At 38.6% G+C, this 18,321-nt stretch overlaps 1 protein-coding gene across 3 annotated transcripts in view; it reads left to right on the top strand.

The window, feature by feature from the left end:
- tiam2a (TIAM Rac1 associated GEF 2a) overlaps positions 1-18,321 on the top strand; it is a 94,592-nt gene that overhangs the window by 7,716 nt on the left and 68,555 nt on the right. Inside the window, exon 1 of one of the 3 annotated variants that reach the window (XM_052579834.1) lies at positions 4,514-4,875. The exons of 1 other annotated variant lie outside the window; for it this stretch is intronic. The gene's annotated coding sequence lies outside the window, so the exon portion shown is untranslated. Of the gene's footprint in view, positions 1-4,513; positions 4,876-18,321 lie in introns of those variants that run through there. One more of the 3 variants, XM_052579837.1, reaches the window with a different exon arrangement.

Below are 18,321 nucleotides of genomic sequence, written 5' to 3'. Positions count from 1 at the left end.
GTACATGTTTTCAGCCTTTGGGCTAACTTGACTTCCAGTTTGAACCAAAATTGTTTTAGTAACAAACTTGCTTGGCATGTAGTGCTTGTTTGTGAAAATGAAACACTCCAAATTGCAAATGCAATGATTTATTAAAATTAACCAAATTATACCATTATTTTTTTTTAAATACAGTAACTGAAAACTTAATTATTTTTTACACTGAAGAGTCACTGTGAGTTGATTTCAATATATATTTGCATCCATAAGGTATGATCAAAAAATAAGGATTGTCTGAATATATTTCCCCTGAGCATTTTGCTATTGCGTTTTAACTTACTCTAAATAACTCAAATCAGATGCTGTGTTGGATGAGTTTTCCTCTTAGTTTCAAATCTGCAGCATTGACGAGGCCAGCATTTGGACACCAATGTTCTCATGACTTTAAGTCTTGTAGCCTCCCTCCCCTGTGGTTACTTCAATCTGGCCCTTCAGTTTACCTCATCAGTATTCACTCAGTTTTAGGGTGATTAATTATTCATGATCATGCTTATTAATGACGGCAAGCATCTGTGCTCCCCTGTGCCCTCCTCCACACGCTGCTAACCAAACAAGCGGTCAGATTAGAGATCGTACTTTGAGCTTCAGCATCATTTAACAAGTCCCTGGATATGGATTCATCAAAGCATGAAATAAGAAAATGAATCTTTTTCCGGTTCGATCCCCTTGTGGCCTGGGACCATATCTTTAGAGCTCTCTTCGCACTGAAATCTGTGACCTGGCATATGGCCTTTGGTCCGCTGGGGTCTCACCCTGCATGGGACAGAATAAATTCACAGTTTTATGAATATTTCTGATATGTTGTAACCCTGATTAGAAAGATAAAATAAATTTAGAGATAAAAAAAAACAAGTAAACTAATAAATAAAGCTTAATTAGGTCTGTTTCATTTTTACAAATTCTTTTGAGACAGGCCCATCTGAGTTACAGAGAGGGAAATAGTTATTATTAGCGAGAGATCTCTTTAATTTGTTAATTCACGACCTACACTTGTCTTTCCCACCAAACAATGCAAGAGGCAATGCAAGCATGTTTATATTTAGTTCACGTTTATTTTGATAAGAATATTTGCTGCTTATAATGCCTGATAAAACACACACAGCCCACAATTATCTGCACATTTGTTGGGAAAAGACAAATTAATTTTGAGCCACAATAATCAGAAAAATGTCCCACAACGCCCCATTGAGCATGTTTTGGTGAACTTCATGAGGTGACACCAACAAAAAATGGTTTGAATTCAGTTATTTCTGTTTTGCTGTAGTGTGTCAGTAGTAAATATCAGTTTACATTTCCAAACATTAATTTAGCCATTAATTGTAATGATGCAGTGAGATTTTTGTCTGACAACAGCCAGTGCTCCACACAGAGATCTGATCTGATCATCATCAGTCTGTCTGGAATAACACGAAGAAACAGAAGAAACTGAGACAGACTCAGTCCAGAAGAACTGTGGCAGTGTTTCCAAGACACTTCAAGAATCCTGTTTGGAAAAAATAATCTTTCCTACTCACACACTACAGCAAAAATACTAGTGGCCTAAGACTTTGCACAGAACTGTATATAGTTGGATATAGATGTATAAAATCTGAAAACAAAACCTGCATAAAATATGATATAAAGAAACATGGTGGTCATATTCGAGGAGGAAAATGCTGACATTTATATAAAGTAAAATTAAATTCTCATAGCTTGTTACATAATTCGATACAATCTTTATATAATTGCATAAAATGCATCTAATATCAGTCATCAATCTATATCTCCCAATAATATGTTTTAAGATGAAATCCAAATGCTTATTTTCATGATCAAAGATCTGTAATTTAAATTTTGTGGGTAAAACATATAAAAAAAATGTTGCTTCGGTACAGTAAGTGAAATATTACCAACAACAAGAAATGTGTTAAATCAATAAAGTTGAAGTTTTTCAACAAAGATTTATTCATGTTGATAATATAGAGGCCTTAGAAATACATTTCAAATATGATAAATCAGGCTTTATAGAGTTAAGGCCATGAGAAATATCAATTCACTCAAGTGCATTTAAACATTTGGCTGGTACTGCATGTATTTTAATATTTGATTTTTAAGATCAGCTAATCCAGGCTCCTCTTTTTTGCCTGGCCATGAAGTCTAATTTTTTGGCTCATGAAATCTGAGCTGTGATCTCTCTCCCAGCTCTCTCTCTCTCCTCTGGGAATCCTGCATGCGTAAAACACTCCACATGAGCAATGCACCAGCTCACACCAGTCTGACCATGTGAGAATTGAAGGAGAATGACTAACATCAGGGGGCATAACACATCTAACACACAAAGACCCTGCACACTGCTCCGGAGACGTACATGTGGGAGTGGGTCTATGGGCTCTAGGTCTCCATGCTGGCTATTTTATTGATTGGGGGAAGACAAAGGGGGATGTCCCAACAGCTCATGCATGCGTAATCTAGTCTCACACCTTTCTGTCCCTATGCTCACAGAGAGCTCAGAGCTTTTCCTCAGGGACAGCCGCGAAAATGAGAAACAAGCTTCATTGCAAATAACAGATAGGTCACATGAACATTTGTCGTACTCACTCTGATAATGCTGAAGCAAAGGGGATAATGTTTGATCGAGCATATTACTGATGAAATCTGTGTTTGAATCGCTGCATCCCGTTTCTCAAGAAGACATTTTCAGACTCTTCAGCACACGAGAAATGGCCTTTTCTGGTGAAAGCAATGCCAGTCACATTTCCCAGGGTTGGAAAGCAATTAAGACATATCCATCATATCATTCAAATATGACAAAATTAATCTACAAAGAACAGACATACTGTTTGATGTACAGTATTGACAAAACTTCAAAACTGCACACATTTCAATAGAATTAAATAGAAAAAAAGGAAGCAATAATACAATTTAATAAAATAAGAGAAGACGTTTTAATTAACAAAAAAAGCTAAAAGCTTTATATAGAAAATATTTTTATATAGAAAAGATTTATATATTACCTGTTTGCTTGTATTTATTTTATTTTTTAAAGACCCTGACCTTAAAATCTTAATTAAAACAAGAAAGCATTGCGTACTGTTTTTCTATGAATAGTTGGATGCCTATGCTACCTAACATTACAAAACCTCTGAGGACATTGTGCCATGCTGCAGCTAGGATATATATAGATTAACTGGATTGCAGTCTATTTTAAGTACATGGTTAATCTTTTTTATATATATATATATATATATATATATATATATATATATATATACATATACACACACACACACACACACAGTCTCCAGGGTATGGCTAATGTGCATTTAGTTTTTAATCCATTTTTTTTTTTAAGTATAGTTCACCCAAAGATTAAAACACTGGAACGTTAAATCTCTTACAATGAAAGTCAGTGGGGTGGGTCCAATGTTTTTTGAATGCCAAAATTCTTATGTTCCAGGTTTAGATGAGTTTATGATGACAGAATTTTTATTTTTGGATGATCTTTTCCTTTATCATTTTACAAGCTAAAAAGAGATGCTTCAAATCAGTGCAGTAATTCTCTCCCATCCATCCTGCTAGAAACGTCAGGTCATATTAAGTGCATTACAATGCAGGCTGTCCTGATAAGTCTTATTATTAACTGCTCATTTTGGCATCTATTCTGTGTCATTGGGGTATTCCATGCACTCACAAAGTTTGCATACTGTGCACTATATACATATTATATACCACAGAAATGAATAAATAAAGGATGATATACATGCTACTCACATTTAGGTATGTAGATTTTTTTAATTATTATTTTTTTATTAATTAATATAAAATAGCTTTGGTAAGGTCTGAATTAAAGATTCAGTTTTAACATGCTAATTAAATTTGTGCAGTATTATGAAATGTTTGGACATAATTTATGAGCTCAACTTTGTGGCTGTTCAGATGTTGTGTGGATTAGAGAGTGGTTTGAGGTTTGCTAAGAGACAGCACTGAGGCGGCAGAGAAACCTGAGATCGATTTATTGTGTCATTTCACATTTTGTGCAGAAATCCTCAAAGATTCTCTCTCACACACACTCTTGAAAGCCCACAGCATTCAACACTTGATCAACACATGATAACCTTACAAATTGTGTTTATAACTATGTACAACTGTTTCTATGAGGGTATAAGTGTATATTTGTTGACTAGTGTGTAATGTAGGCCTACTCATGAATACAGCAACATCTTTCTGAAATGTCTTTCTTTAATTTCCTCATAAACCATCATGTGGTCATAAACTGAAGCTGTTACCATGTGAGAGTGAATCATCGGATATATATGGGAGCAAACATAATTTAGGATTCATGCAATAACTGAAGAAGGATTTTGAAATGCACCATTTGGAAACCTCAGAACTTTTTTTTTTTCTTTTCTCAAAAATCTAATAAAAACTGCACAGCCGCAAACCTTCAGGTCCAAACACAAGAGTCCATTTAAGAGTAGATGCCTGTCACCAAACAGAGATTTAAATAGCCTTAATAATGTAACCCAGCAACCAAACACGCGTTACTCGGATAAACACTGTGAGGTCCTCTCCTCCTGAAACGGGATTGGTTCTTCTCTGCGCATAATCTAATTAGGTTTGCGACAGCTTCAGTCTCATTGGTTAACTCTGGTGTCTTTTAAGTTTAGGGGCGTGTCAATCTGTCCACGCAGCGTCGTGAGAGTTGAGCAGTCAGAGTTTGCGTGCTCAATCTTTAGAGAAGAGAACTGGATTAAAACTTTGTCCTTGAAAAAGCGTTGATTCAAATGAATGCGTTCTCAGAAATAACACAGAAGTTGCTCTTTGATTCCCTATCCTGTGGCTGTTTTGTAATATCTGGTAAGTAAAAGTTATCTGTGTTTTTGTCTGCGGTAGGCTATTTCATCATATCTAAACAGGTTTTGTGTGCATTGTGTTTAATATGACTTTATCTGTAACGGTATTTTGGTTTAATGTAGTAAACCACAACTAGACCCCCCCTCCCCTTCCTTTGAGCAAAGTTTAAAGTTATGAAATTGTGTTTCGTATTGCTTTGTGTTTATATGCTTAAATGTTTATTATAAAGTGCCCAAGTATCATCTAAAACTAACATTTTGTAACTTAAGTATAAACACTTAGCTATATTTTTCACTAATTTTAATGTGTTCAACACCTCATTAGTTCTTTTTATTGTTAGCTTGAAATAAAGTAGGCTAATAAAATAGTTTACATATAAATAAATGCTTTTGTCGTGAAAAAAAGAAGAAAAAAAGAAATTGCTATATTAAAAAAATAAACTGTGATGTCTGCACGAATTAAGAAAATAATTATTATCTGAAAAGTACATTTTTAGTTTTCAGAGGTAATTTAAACTTAATTTTAATTAAAAAAATGTTTTTATAAAATCATAATTGGTTGTAGTTGAAAATAGTTAAAACGCATAATTTGTGTCTTCTTCCCTGTAGAATAAAATACTGAATTGTCCCGCTCAAGGAAATTGTGATTTTATCATTGTATATTATGCCTATAGCATGTGAAAATAAAGTGATTTGATAAACAATGAAAGGAAAACACTAAATGACCTACTTCTGTTCTCAAGCAAATGATATGCAAACTGTAATATACAAATTCAAATTGTTATTCAGCTTTCCAACAAAGAAAAGAATCAGATGGCAAATTGATCATGTTCTCTTTAGCTTACATATACAAGTCATAAAGTAGTCTATTCCTTATGTGTTATTTTATTAACTAGTCTGCCTTGTTCTACTCATTTATGAAAGGTGGACAGTTGGTCTCACATGGTGATCGCATCATTAACGTTAACCTTCAAGTAGGAAGATGTAGTGGTAGGGTGTGGTGTTAAATTTGAGAGGAATACCATCATGACAAAAGGGCTATTGAACCCTGTGGAGTGTCAGGATTAGAACAAACACAAGCTGACCTCAGAAGGAAGGTCCAGGCATGCTATTCGGCACAGAGAGACCTCTCTCTGTCATGACTGATGTCTGCTTTGTAACTCCTAAGGGTGATCCAATTAATTAATGAATTCATTCAAATGTTTTTTTCAAGAGCTATAGAGGTTTTACTTTTACTTACAGAGTCTGTTCCTAATTGTAGAGTCTTCACTGTTATTTTTTGACTAGTGTAAAACCATGGTTTACTCGCTCAATAAAGTGTGAGTCTAATTTATGATTTGGGGCCTTATTGAACTAAATTGAAGAAGGAAGGTATAGTTTTCCTGTGATATCTGGATCATGCTGTACCTATTTAAGTTGAGGAGTTGATACATGTCTTGAGCGTCTGTTTTAAAACACTACTTCAATTCATTGCCACAAGAAACATTACAAACCTATTTTTACAACTTGCCCTCAAAGTTCCTGGCCCTAATTCTGTGAAGCAAACCACTCTTTGGAAAACCGTATATCATGTCCACCCTTTACGCATTTTCCCCTTATAAGGTGCTGTAAATTCTCTATTGTACAGCGAGTATGTGTGTCTCTTACTGTTTAGGTAGATTCTGTGGGACAGCCATTATGAATTTCTTTTCTAATTCTTTTAATGTTCACTAACTGTAAGTCACTGTAAGTCGAATGTTGTTTTTCAAGCTTGTCCACATGAGAAAGCTTTTGTCGTTCTGTTAAACTTAAGTCTTTTATGTTCTGACCATTAACGGGTAATCTTGGTCAATTTGATGATGTGTTTCCGTCTTCTAGAGATTATATTTGGTTCAAAAGTAATTGCACAAGGGCAGCCTCTGTGCATGGATCTGGCTGTTTTTAGAGCTGGCTATAAAAAGCAGGTGAGGTAAGACGGGTGTTGAATGCGTCCTGGAGGCAGTGAGCCACAGTCTAGCGGCCAGTCAATGTTTTTTTCCTAACCATCTTTCCAGGCTGTCCAAGGACAGACTGCCAAATCACAGACATGTTCCTCTAACAATAAACATAATGTTTTTTCCCTGCGCCTTTAGACTGTCTTCTGACATCATGTCCAACAAAATGATGGCTTGTTGAGTCACAAATCCCTATATAAATTCCAACCGTTCATGATTCACCAGAGAGAGACTAACCTAGCTAAACATATGGTTTTTCATGTCTAGGTCAATGAAAAAAGAAATGGTGACAAATTGAAAGCTTTATGATAATACATACTAATACATCTGTCAAATCTTAGGAGTTTCCAGCAGGATTTATACAAATAATGAAGATCAACAATGCCAGGGAAGCTGAATTAATGTGTACAATTAGTTGTTAGAGTTATTGTGAGTACTAATGTGAGTACATGTGAAAAAGTAGCTTTAAAAAACGGCATTTGCAATCTGGCATTTACTTGCTGTTGTGTCATTCCAAACCCACACACAGAAACATTTCCTACCGATTTTGAGAATCTTATCTTTTTTTATTATAACACAGTGCAGATCAGGTGTGTGTGTGTGTGAGGGAAGGAGGGTGCATCCAGCTGACACTGGGTCCGGCAGCTGTTCTTTTAACACTAATCATAAGAGTAAACACAGCTGGGTCAGGACACTCTGAAATAAAGTGCTGCATTTCTCTATTGTTCTGTTTGATGGATGTGAGGAGTAAAGCCACAAGCCAGAGATTCATCCCTTTCAATCCCTGTAATTTCTCTAAATCAAACCATATTGACAGCTTTTATATATCGATCACGCTTCTCAACATATGTTTCCAGAGCCCCAAGTGTTTCAAAATCTTTGTGGGTAGGAGCCCCCTTTTTTATCTCAGTTTTTGCGCTCTCTAGTGATCATTCTTCCACCCTTCAAACAACATTTGTAGTCTTGACTGACTGTGCAGACTTCAGAAACCCCAAAGAGCAGCTCATCTGATAGTGAGCTGTAATCGACTGGAGGAAAAGGTCTGATAGTAAAGACCTGAATGTCTTGGTGGGCTGGGTTCTAGCTTAGACTTAAATACACCTTTCATGAGAAAAGAATACTTTTCTTCAAAGCACATGTAGATGTTAGGCCTGTTTCCTCCTGGTATTGAGTTGTTTTCAGCGATCTGATCATCAGTGGTCAGTCGAGACTCGTTACCGTTTCCACCTGGAATTATCACGTGTTTCAAAAGCGTCTTCTGTGACCACTTGTTTTCGGATTTTAGTGCAACACTCTCATATTTTTTACATTTTACACAAAATTCTTGGGAGCATTGCGTGCGGTGGATGAATGCTGTTACATGAATGAACCCTTTTATGCTGCTTACAAGCAGGAGGGAAAGGTAGCGAATGAAAAGGCTGAGGATTCCCAGATCAGTGGACATGCATCTTAATATAAGAACTGTCTTTCTATACTGGCTCAAGAACAACATTAAGTTACAGAAAACTAGGTTTTTATGATTACATAAATACAGTTTTTCCTTTTGATTGCTCGTGTGCTTTGTCAAGAGACTCACAGACGTGATTCTCAGCAGGAATCCTTAATAGTCAATTTCTTATTTTTTATTTTACTTTTTTAATTAAAGGAGGCAGTCAGTTGATGGACTCGGACAGTAGCTTAAAATAATAGCTTCAAAAATACTGACAAACTGCTGTTCTGCTTGCATCGGATCAAACGTGAAACCATGTATCCTTCATCCCGATTGTTACTCATGATAATTATGTAACCAAACATTTTTCTGGGGCTTCACTTATTAAATAGATAAGGGAGGCAGACCTTACTGAAGCTGTGAAGGAACATATGCTTTCTACTGCAAATGTATTCCCACGTTATCCCAGTTCATTTCATTACAGTAGTTCATGTTTGTGTGAGTGCTTGTGTTAGAATTTCAGCCAGCTTCAAGAAAAATCAGAAGCAGTCAATTATTCAGTCATCCCTTCTGACATTTTTAATTGGTAAATGTGTGACAAAGCTCCTGCAGAGCGAGATTCTGAAGAGGTAGAAAAAAGAAGACACCCTGACATGAATGTCTGGAAATTGCTGTCTGAATGATTTTCAGTCACCATTAGCTATTCTGAAATTCAGAGTAAACACACGGATTCATTTATTCAGGCATTACTTTAATGTTGCTCTGTTAGAGGACTAGTGTTATCAGATCAGCTTTTCTGCCGCACCATTACAGAGTCAGTCTGGTACATGCTGATATGCGTTGCTTTCAAACACATTTAATAACCAATAACTAATGTCAGAATATATATATGTGACATTAACATGCTAGTGTTTTCTTAATTTGTGTTAAGTAATCATGCTAATAATAATTACTTTATTTAATATATATATATATATATATATATATATATATATATATATTGTCACGGGAGGAACACTAGACAGACACAGTGGGCGTGGCGTCAGGCCTCGGAGAGGCTTTTATTAACAGAAATCATAAAACAAAGGGAATAAAAGTGGCCAAAGGGGGAAAGTGTCCAAAATAACAGGGAATCTGGTGTCCTCGTTGTGCTGCGGGGTTTGTGTGGGTCGGGCAGTGTTCACCGAGGAAGGGTCCAGGCAAGGGGCGGAGTCCGGCGGCCGCACGCGCTCCCCTCCTAGGTCCGGGGCGCGAGGGGCGGCGGCTTCTCCTAGCGGCCGCGTCTCTCTCATTGGCCGCGGCACTGGTAGGGGATGGACGGCCCGGCATCCTGGCCCGTCGGCCGTGTAAACGGGTGCGGTTCTCCTCCGGATCGCGGGTCCGGCAGCTCACGTCTTGGTGGCGCGGGAGTCCCTCAACGCTCCCTTCCTGGACCCACGAGGACACCAGCGTGCATGCACGGGGAAGAGACCGGTCTCCTGAGGAGAGGCGCGTTGGGCTTTTAAACAGCGGCGGTAATGAGGCTCCACTTCCTTCAGGTGTGCCCCATCACACGCCGCCAGCCCTGACTCATCCAGCGCCCCTCCTCTCACACACCCACTCCAGTCGGGAGCCTGGTGAAGGGCGGCGATTTAGGACGGGGTGCCGGTGATAATCAGGGAGGAGGCAGCTGACTCGTCACATTCCCCCTCCCAAGCGACATCCCCGTCATCAGGGCGCCGCCCACACGGGAGTGCTACCATCCTCAACCAGGCTCCAAACGGTCGGAGTGGGCGGGGCTTCCTCTCCGGGCGGTCCTCCCTCTCGCAGCGCACCAGAACAGGGACAGAGAAACCGGGTTTTAGTGACAGCCTCAACCAACCACAGGGTAAAATGACAATGGAAAAGTCACTTACCCCTTGTGTGGTTGGGAGGCTGTCCCCAGTTTTCCTCCGTCCCAGTCTGGGTTCTCACGAACGTTTGCAAGCGAGAGGGAGTGACGTCACCAGACGTTTCCCACTGCGCTGTCTAGGCTCCGCCTTGCCCGCATTCTCCACCAGTGTCACGGGAGGAACACTAGACAGACACAGTGGGCGTGGCGTCAGGCCTCGGAGAGGCTTTTATTAACAGAAATCATAAAACAAAGGGAATAAAAGTGGCCAAAGGGGGAAAGTGTCCAAAATAACAGGGAATCTGGTGTCCTCGTTGTGCTGCGGGGTTTGTGTGGGTCGGGCAGTGTTCACCGAGGAAGGGTCCAGGCAAGGGGCGGAGTCCGGCGGCCGCACGCGCTCCCCTCCTAGGTCCGGGGCGCGAGGGGCGGCGGCTTCTCCTAGCGGCCGCGTCTCTCTCATTGGCCGCGGCACTGGTAGGGGATGGACGGCCCGGCATCCTGGCCCGTCGGCCGTGTAAACGGGTGCGGTTCTCCTCCGGATCGCGGGTCCGGCAGCTCACGTCTTGGTGGCGCGGGAGTCCCTCAACGCTCCCTTCCTGGACCCACGAGGACACCAGCGTGCATGCACGGGGAAGAGACCGGTCTCCTGAGGAGAGGCGCGTTGGGCTTTTAAACAGCGGCGGTAATGAGGCTCCACTTCCTTCAGGTGTGCCCCATCACACGCCGCCAGCCCTGACTCATCCAGCGCCCCTCCTCTCACACACCCACTCCAGTCGGGAGCCTGGTGAAGGGCGGCGATTTAGGACGGGGTGCCGGTGATAATCAGGGAGGAGGCAGCTGACTCGTCACATTATATATATATATATATATATTTTTATTTTTTTTTTAATAGCTTTTGCTATAGCAACAAATTTGTTATAGATACCAAGAAATTTTACTGATATTAGCTGAGGACCTAATGTAACTGAACGTGAAAATGCATGTGGTATGTTTGTGGCTATTCCTGGCCGACATTCACTTGTCATTTGAAAAGCTTTCTTCTAATCCGTGTCAGCTCAGCCTCAATGGCCTTAAGACTTGCCAGGAGAATAGTCTTAGATGCACAGGTTATAGAGAGAGATGCAATCCTTAGTGTTTAGTAGACTTCTCCCCTCCTCCAGCTGTCTAAGTAGTGCTGATTGTAATTCCTCTTGTTCAAGACTTGGTTTGAGAGTGTGATTTGCCCTAAGGGATTAGATTCTGTGGGTCACCACTGTCCCACCATGCCTCAGACTCAACAAGCCTTTTGTTGAACTCTCCAGATGGGACATTTTGGACAAAAATGCGAGGGGGTTGTGGGTATCACTGCATATACTGCCACCATTTGTTGCTACCCTATATCTGTGCATGTTTCACCCCTTTTAAATATGAGCTTCTTTGCAAGGATTAGAACTAAAAAATCTGTTCCCAAACGGCTTGAGTATTGTTGCTCAGTTCATTCCCCGGTCCATGTCCTGTAATTAGAACAGTGTTGTGCCAAACACACCCTGTACAGTAACAAATGATCCGCCTGGATTAAGAAGGCGTCCATTTAACCGTCATCCTCACACTCTTTTACTTTCATGCAAGTTTTAGTGTTGTCCTTGGTAATGGTTCGTAACTTTTTTCTTTTCTTTTTTAACTGGGATCACCTCCATATGACAGGAAACTTTCAGTAATTTTCAGAATGAAAGATACATTTTTTCCTGTAAAAAGTGCTGTTAAACCCTGTGGTCTAATGGCACGTGCAGACTTGTGCCTCTCTGGAAACTTTGGCCTCAGTTATTATTATTCAATGCATGGCTCCGAATGATGTCGTTCATTATAGCCATGAACTGGTTTGTCCCATTTGATCTTCTTCTGTAGACTGCACTGTTTATTCTTGGCTAACAACAAGCTGTTTAATCATCTCATTTTTTCCATGTTTCTGCTAAAAAAAATCTGTTGGAAGATTGCATGTTTTTTCCATTTCCATGGCTGTGAGCAGGTGACGATGCAGCATTTATAAATGTATCTGCCAATTGTGAGTGTCATTAACATGCTGTTTCTAATCCCCATGGTCTTTTTTGATGTTTCACCACAGGACCCTTACTTTAATTATGCTTAAATTACATTTAGCAAAAAAATCACTCATATTAAGATGCATAAATTACTCCGAAATTTCTTCCGCACTCCAATATCTGCTGTTATATACAGCCGAATACCTTTCAAAAGCAAAGCCTAGTGTGTCCCCTTCACCTTGAGGAATGTTCGCTTTCTCATGAGTGCGGATAAGCGGATAGAAAGCAGAGGAAGGTCACCTTTTCTAGTCAAAGCCGGTCTTTCGGGGTGAAGCTCGTCTCTGTCTCCTGTCCAAGCGTGAACAAATGGTACATGGAGCAAATTCTTTCTCGTCTTCTCTGTGAATGAACCGCTTGACCTGGCCTAACCTCTCAGCGCGCAGGCATCTGTTTGTCTGCTCAGTTCCTGTGCAGAACAGCATCACTGCTGCTTCATCTCAGATGTCCTGTCCTGCAGGAGGAAGATAAATGACCATGAGAAATTATGGCACTGCCGTAGCACTTCTACAGAACTTATGTTATCAGTGTTTTATGCTTGTGTGTAATATTGTGCCATAAGCATAGCAACGTATTAGCGGTGCTCCATGGGGTTTCTGTGGCACCCTATCTGCATATGTTACTTTTGATGTTTCTTATTTAGGGCTTATCGACGTCATGGCCAATATGAAAAATTGTCAACAAATGTTGTTGTTTGATCTCATATTACCTGATGCGGTTTGACCATTAGAGTGCTGTAGCACAAGACTGTAATTCAGCCCAATTGGATGCAATTCAAGAGAAGAAGACAAATCTGAAGCTGCTGAGCTGCGTTTGGGTGAATATATAAATACTGCGCACTTTCCTCTCAATAACGAAATAAACATAGCAAAAAAATGACAGCAGTGAGAAAGCAGCAGTTAAGAATGCATCTGATTACAGCAGTGTGGAGCTCTACAGTGTACGCTAGTAATAATCATTAGATTAATCGATTATCAAAATAATAATTTGCTGCAGTCCTACTAATAAGGCAGCAAGGTTTTGGAACATGGCGTATGGGTTTATATAGCTAAAATGAGTTTTTCTGTGGTGGTGAATGTCAGTGTATTTTTAACAAATATCTGTTTTGTTGTAGTGCGTATATATTCACAATATTCACAAGTATGTCTCTCTCTGATGTGAAACCATGCATTATAGTTGAACAGTTATCTAGGCTATATTATAGTTGAACATCAAGTATGAAACATTCTGTAAAAATCACAAAGCCTGGCAAAAGTCAACTCTATATCAGGTGTATTCAATTATTGTTCCAAGAGGTCTAGTCTTTATATTTATACAATACTTTTTTGGAATCGTTATAAATTTCCATCTGGGCAGCAGCAGGACTTTGTAAAAGAAAAAAAATTCTAAACCGTCAAAAGAGTCATCAGAGATGTGGGCCCCGAGAGCATAAATTTTGCTTAAAATAAGTGTCAACTAAAAACAAACAAATAATGTTTGTTTGAAAGAAGAAAGAAGCAATTTTCACAGAGCAGAAAGAACTTAATGCAGAAAGAATGTAATGCGTTTGGCTCTAGATAAAAAATATTAGAAGATATAGTGCTGAAAGGTCATACCATAAATAACTCTGAGTGATTGTAGTGTACAGTTCTGTTGTTTTGATGCAGAGCCTCACTCTAAACTGTAGAAAGGGTAAAATGTTTAAAAAAAAAAAAAATCCTCACTGTCCAGCTGGAACCACGGTCATTTTGCACCTTAAGACTTTTCCAAGTAGTATCTTGCTTATAATTATTCAACATTTGCTTATGTTATGTTATGTTATTCAAGTCCAATACTAACTATGTAAATTTAATGTAGTCTCACCTAAAAAAAAAAAAAATCAATCATGTTTTTTTTTTTTTTTTCAGTCCTTGTCGTGTTTGACAGCATAATTGGATGTTAAAAAAATACTTTTGATGTACTATAAAAAGCACATCAGACAGATAAATAATGTGTTTATTAATTAGTATAGTGATTAGTTCTGGAGTCTTGAATGTTGAATAGGTACCATGTATTAATCAAAACAAGGTACTAAATCTACATTATTGCTGTAGATTGCTGTTTTCATTACCCACTTAGTCAAACCTGCCTCATTAGACTGAATTAATGCATGAACCTGTCAAACAAGCTTGCAGACCTAACTGTTGTATATTAAGCTTTAAATGATCACCACTTGTATGTATCTGGACCACATGCATACAGTTATTAAATAAAGTTATTTATTCTAAAATCTTTTCAATCCATGTTTATTTCAGGGCAAACACAATGTCTCATAACCTCAGCAGCGCTCTCATTTGAGGATTCCTCACGCACATTGAGGCGTGCGTTGTGTGTTTTATATTGTGTCGGTTTGGTTAAGGGAAACCTTGCACCGCTGAAAAGGAGAGGTGTTAGCAGTCTTCTGACTTCTGCTATCACACACTGATACCCATAAAATTATCAAACAAAAGGAAGAAAAAATAAAAATAAATAAACAGTGCTCCACTCTCCGGACTGTATCTCCATTAACAAGATCTTGAAAATAAACAAAGATAAGGCACTATAAACATCAGAAGTTAATGTCTTTGTTAATGGAATTGTTTATCTATTGAGGAATATCCTTTGCAGTCCAAGATTCATATCTGATCTGGCCCTGAGATTCTTATTTTAATTAGCCTCGCTTCTAGTGAAATGTTATGGCTGTTGCACTGTTGTTTCAAAGATGCATGAAAGACTGGGCTGAAAGAAGAAAGCCCTAAAGAATATTTACAAACCCATCAAGCAGTCGTTAGTGATGAGGCCATGGCATGCTGTTATCTTGCTGTGTTAGTATAACACCTCACCTTTTGCGTTCTGGGTTAGAAGGTCACGTTGCTGGCAGTCTTCGTCGTCGCTGCTTTTGGTGTGTGTGTTTGTGGACCCAGTAATTTAAAACATGTTTAACTTATTGTTTCAAACCAAATCCAAAAACACATTTTTGTTGCTAAGTTGTTTTCAAACACAGCTGCAACTGCTAGCAATGCTTCTCTGTTTAGAAAAACAAGTAGTTTCTCAAAGCATTGGTTGAGCTACAAGGTGACATGTGACATTTAAACAAATGTTTTTGAATGTTTAACAAAAAGGTTTTAAAAATTCCTCTTGTTATACTTGTTTTGGCCAACAAAAATAGCTTTAATTTTTTTTTTATTTGCCACATTAAGCTGTGATAGGATAAAGTATTGTAACAACCCCCTCCCACCCAATAAAAATAATATTAATTAATAAACTTGAACACATGTTTCCTGTGTGTGAAAAGAACAAATTGACAGTGCAAAGTATTTTGAACATGGTACAAAGCCTGATCTTTCAGACACTTGGGTGCCTGTCCGCTGAAAGAAAGACCATGAATCACTCCGTTGGAATGCTGGAAGATTCAATCCCGGTATCAGACCCCACATTTGTTCATTGAGAATCACAAAAATCACGCAATTCCAGAACAGTTGCTGGACGTTTTCTGAAACTTTACCAGCATTTGTGAGTGAAAAGGACTACAAATTCTAACAAGAAATAACAGGTGGTTTCTAAGTGCTATTAACTTAACCTTTAGGAAAAATCAACTAAAGAAAAGAAAAGTATTCTGTGATGATTTCAAGGAGAAACCTGCTTTGTGTCTGACATCGTTCAAAAATCTATAGATTTTGGGTTTTGGTTTATTTAAATGTTCAAAGTAAACAAATATTTCAAAAGAACACAATTGTAAAGAGCATTCAGAACTATAAAATATAAAGAAAGAAGAATCCATTTTGAGATGAAGTATTTAAGTATTTGGTGTTTATTGATAAACACCATGGAGAGTTCAAAAATCAAAATGGTTTAAGAACATGTAAATGTTTGTTTGACTTCCTGTCTTCTCCATGACAAGTGGTGTCACAAACAAAAGGCAGGGCCTGTTTTGTTTATGGGGTAACCACATTATTTCTGTCTTTCTCTAAACGCTACCTAGTGTGCTTTACTGCTTGTTCATGTCTACTTTCAAACTGGTTTTATCATCTTCACTCAGAGGTCTCTTCACACATTTAGGACAGAGGGATGACAAAATAAATGGCAAATTAAGTAATTCCTAAAGGTGAAGAGGACATGGTTGCTACACTAACACAGAGTTTAACTGCAGATGTTAGTTTACCCAAAATGTAAAAATCTGTCATTTACTCGCCTTCATGTCATTCCAAACTATAAGATTTGGTTAATCTTCGAAGCAAAAGGTTTTTTATTTCTTTAATTAAAATTATGATTTCTGTCCTGCCATTTGAAGTTACAGATAAACAAAACTTAGAAGATGCAAAAGTACTTAAATGTGTCTTCAAACAAATCATTGAATCAAGCGTTTTAATCACATCTTAAATTGTAAATATATACGATTGTAAAATAAATCCCATATTTCATTTAGACTTTCATTTACATCTTAGCAATTGTTGACAAGCATACAATAGAGTACATTTCTCTTGCACACATAACACACACAGGAGCTTCCATGTTTCCATGTGTGTTTCTAATGTGAATAAATGATTTAAATTAAATCTGTTCACCAAATAAAGCAATAGTATCTTTTTTTTTCAAGACTTAGTTTAAACTGCTCAATTTATATAGATTCATTTTATATTGTTTTGTCTTTTTTTGGATATTTTACATGTTGGTTACCTGGACCGAAACCTTGGGTATTAAAATATGTGAAAATAACCAAAGTCTTATGGATTTGGTTTTAACTTTTGGGTAAAGTATCCATTTAATGCTCCTGTATCCATGCTCAGTGACTCCCTCTGGTTCAGTGGGGTTTACAGCTGAGAATTGACAGAAAAGCCAGCAGCCAGACCACATTGATTTCATTGGACTCTAGCACCTTGACGTGACAGATTGCTCGACAAAGAACACAGAGCAAGTCAGGTCAACCTTATTCAATTTAGTGGTTCAGATAATATGATTTAGGTTCCTCCGTGTGTAGCTTGTGTGTCAGTGGAGATAGATTGCAGTGGGTGAGGGCTCATGTCTGTGGGCACAATTTTTTACACCCAATTAATTTCAAAACATGGTTCACTTCATAAGAAGTATATTCATGCGTGTTCTTGTCTCTTCCTCTTCATTTGTCAGCATTTGGTCTTCTGAGCCATCACTGAAACATCACAGATTTGGCTTTTGGTTCAAGTGATATGTGCGCACACATCTGTTACAGATTTGCCTTTGTGGCACTCGTTGTTTCTCAGAGGCCAGAATGTCTGGCAGTGTGATTAATTAGCAAGCATCTTAGCTTTTCATATTCTTTCTTCCTGTTTACTCATAGTTCATCCTCTCTCTGTTACAAACAGTCTCAAACAATCAAAAGAGATACTCTAGATGTTTGATGATGTGGTCTGACACACCGTTGTTTATAGCCATTGTCATTTTGCTTTTTGTGCGTATCAGTGTCTTACTGGAACTACATGATAGCTCTCGGGGTCATGGCTGACATTTAGGACTTTAAAGAGCAAATTCCAGCTACAGAGTTGAGTGAAGAGTGTGATTTGCCTCTCCAGTGTCTGTCTGACAGCTATCATGAACTACACAGACTGACAAGAATACAAGCTGATTGAAGCAAAGAACCTGGGGAAGGAAACCTAGTGCCAATACTGAATACAGTTGAATGGACTGAAATGTCAAACAGATGTAATACTGGTTAAGGGAGCCAAGCGTTCAGTCATTCTTTAAATGATACTGGCTTCTAAATGTGTCAAGACCATAGATTGTTTAAAAACATTGACGTAGTGTCCGTGACGTCACCCGTAGACTCCTGAAGAGCGTATTTTTTTGAAGCTCAAAGTGTGTAGAGCGGGCCGGCGCTTGGCAGCGCTTCACCACACAACTCTACCGGACAATCGAAAATGGGCAAAAAGGCGGGATCTGGTTGCTGAAGCCACACCCACCTAGCTTGAAGGCGGTGTCTGCAGTGACAATCCACCTGTCAGTCAAATGGCCATGCCCTTAATTTTGCACAACTTCATGGCTTAATATAATATAAATGGATGAGTTATATAAAATAAAGTCTTCCCCTTCACAGTTGTCATGAAGGGCAAAATCTATATTGACCAAAATAATT

The sequence above is a fragment of the Carassius gibelio genome, chromosome B17, assembly GCF_023724105.1.
Source record: "Carassius gibelio isolate Cgi1373 ecotype wild population from Czech Republic chromosome B17, carGib1.2-hapl.c, whole genome shotgun sequence".
Taxonomy (NCBI): Eukaryota; Metazoa; Chordata; class Actinopteri; order Cypriniformes; family Cyprinidae; genus Carassius; species Carassius gibelio.
The sequence above is the reverse complement of the archived record's forward strand: the minus strand, read 5'-3'. Positions and strand labels throughout refer to the sequence as shown.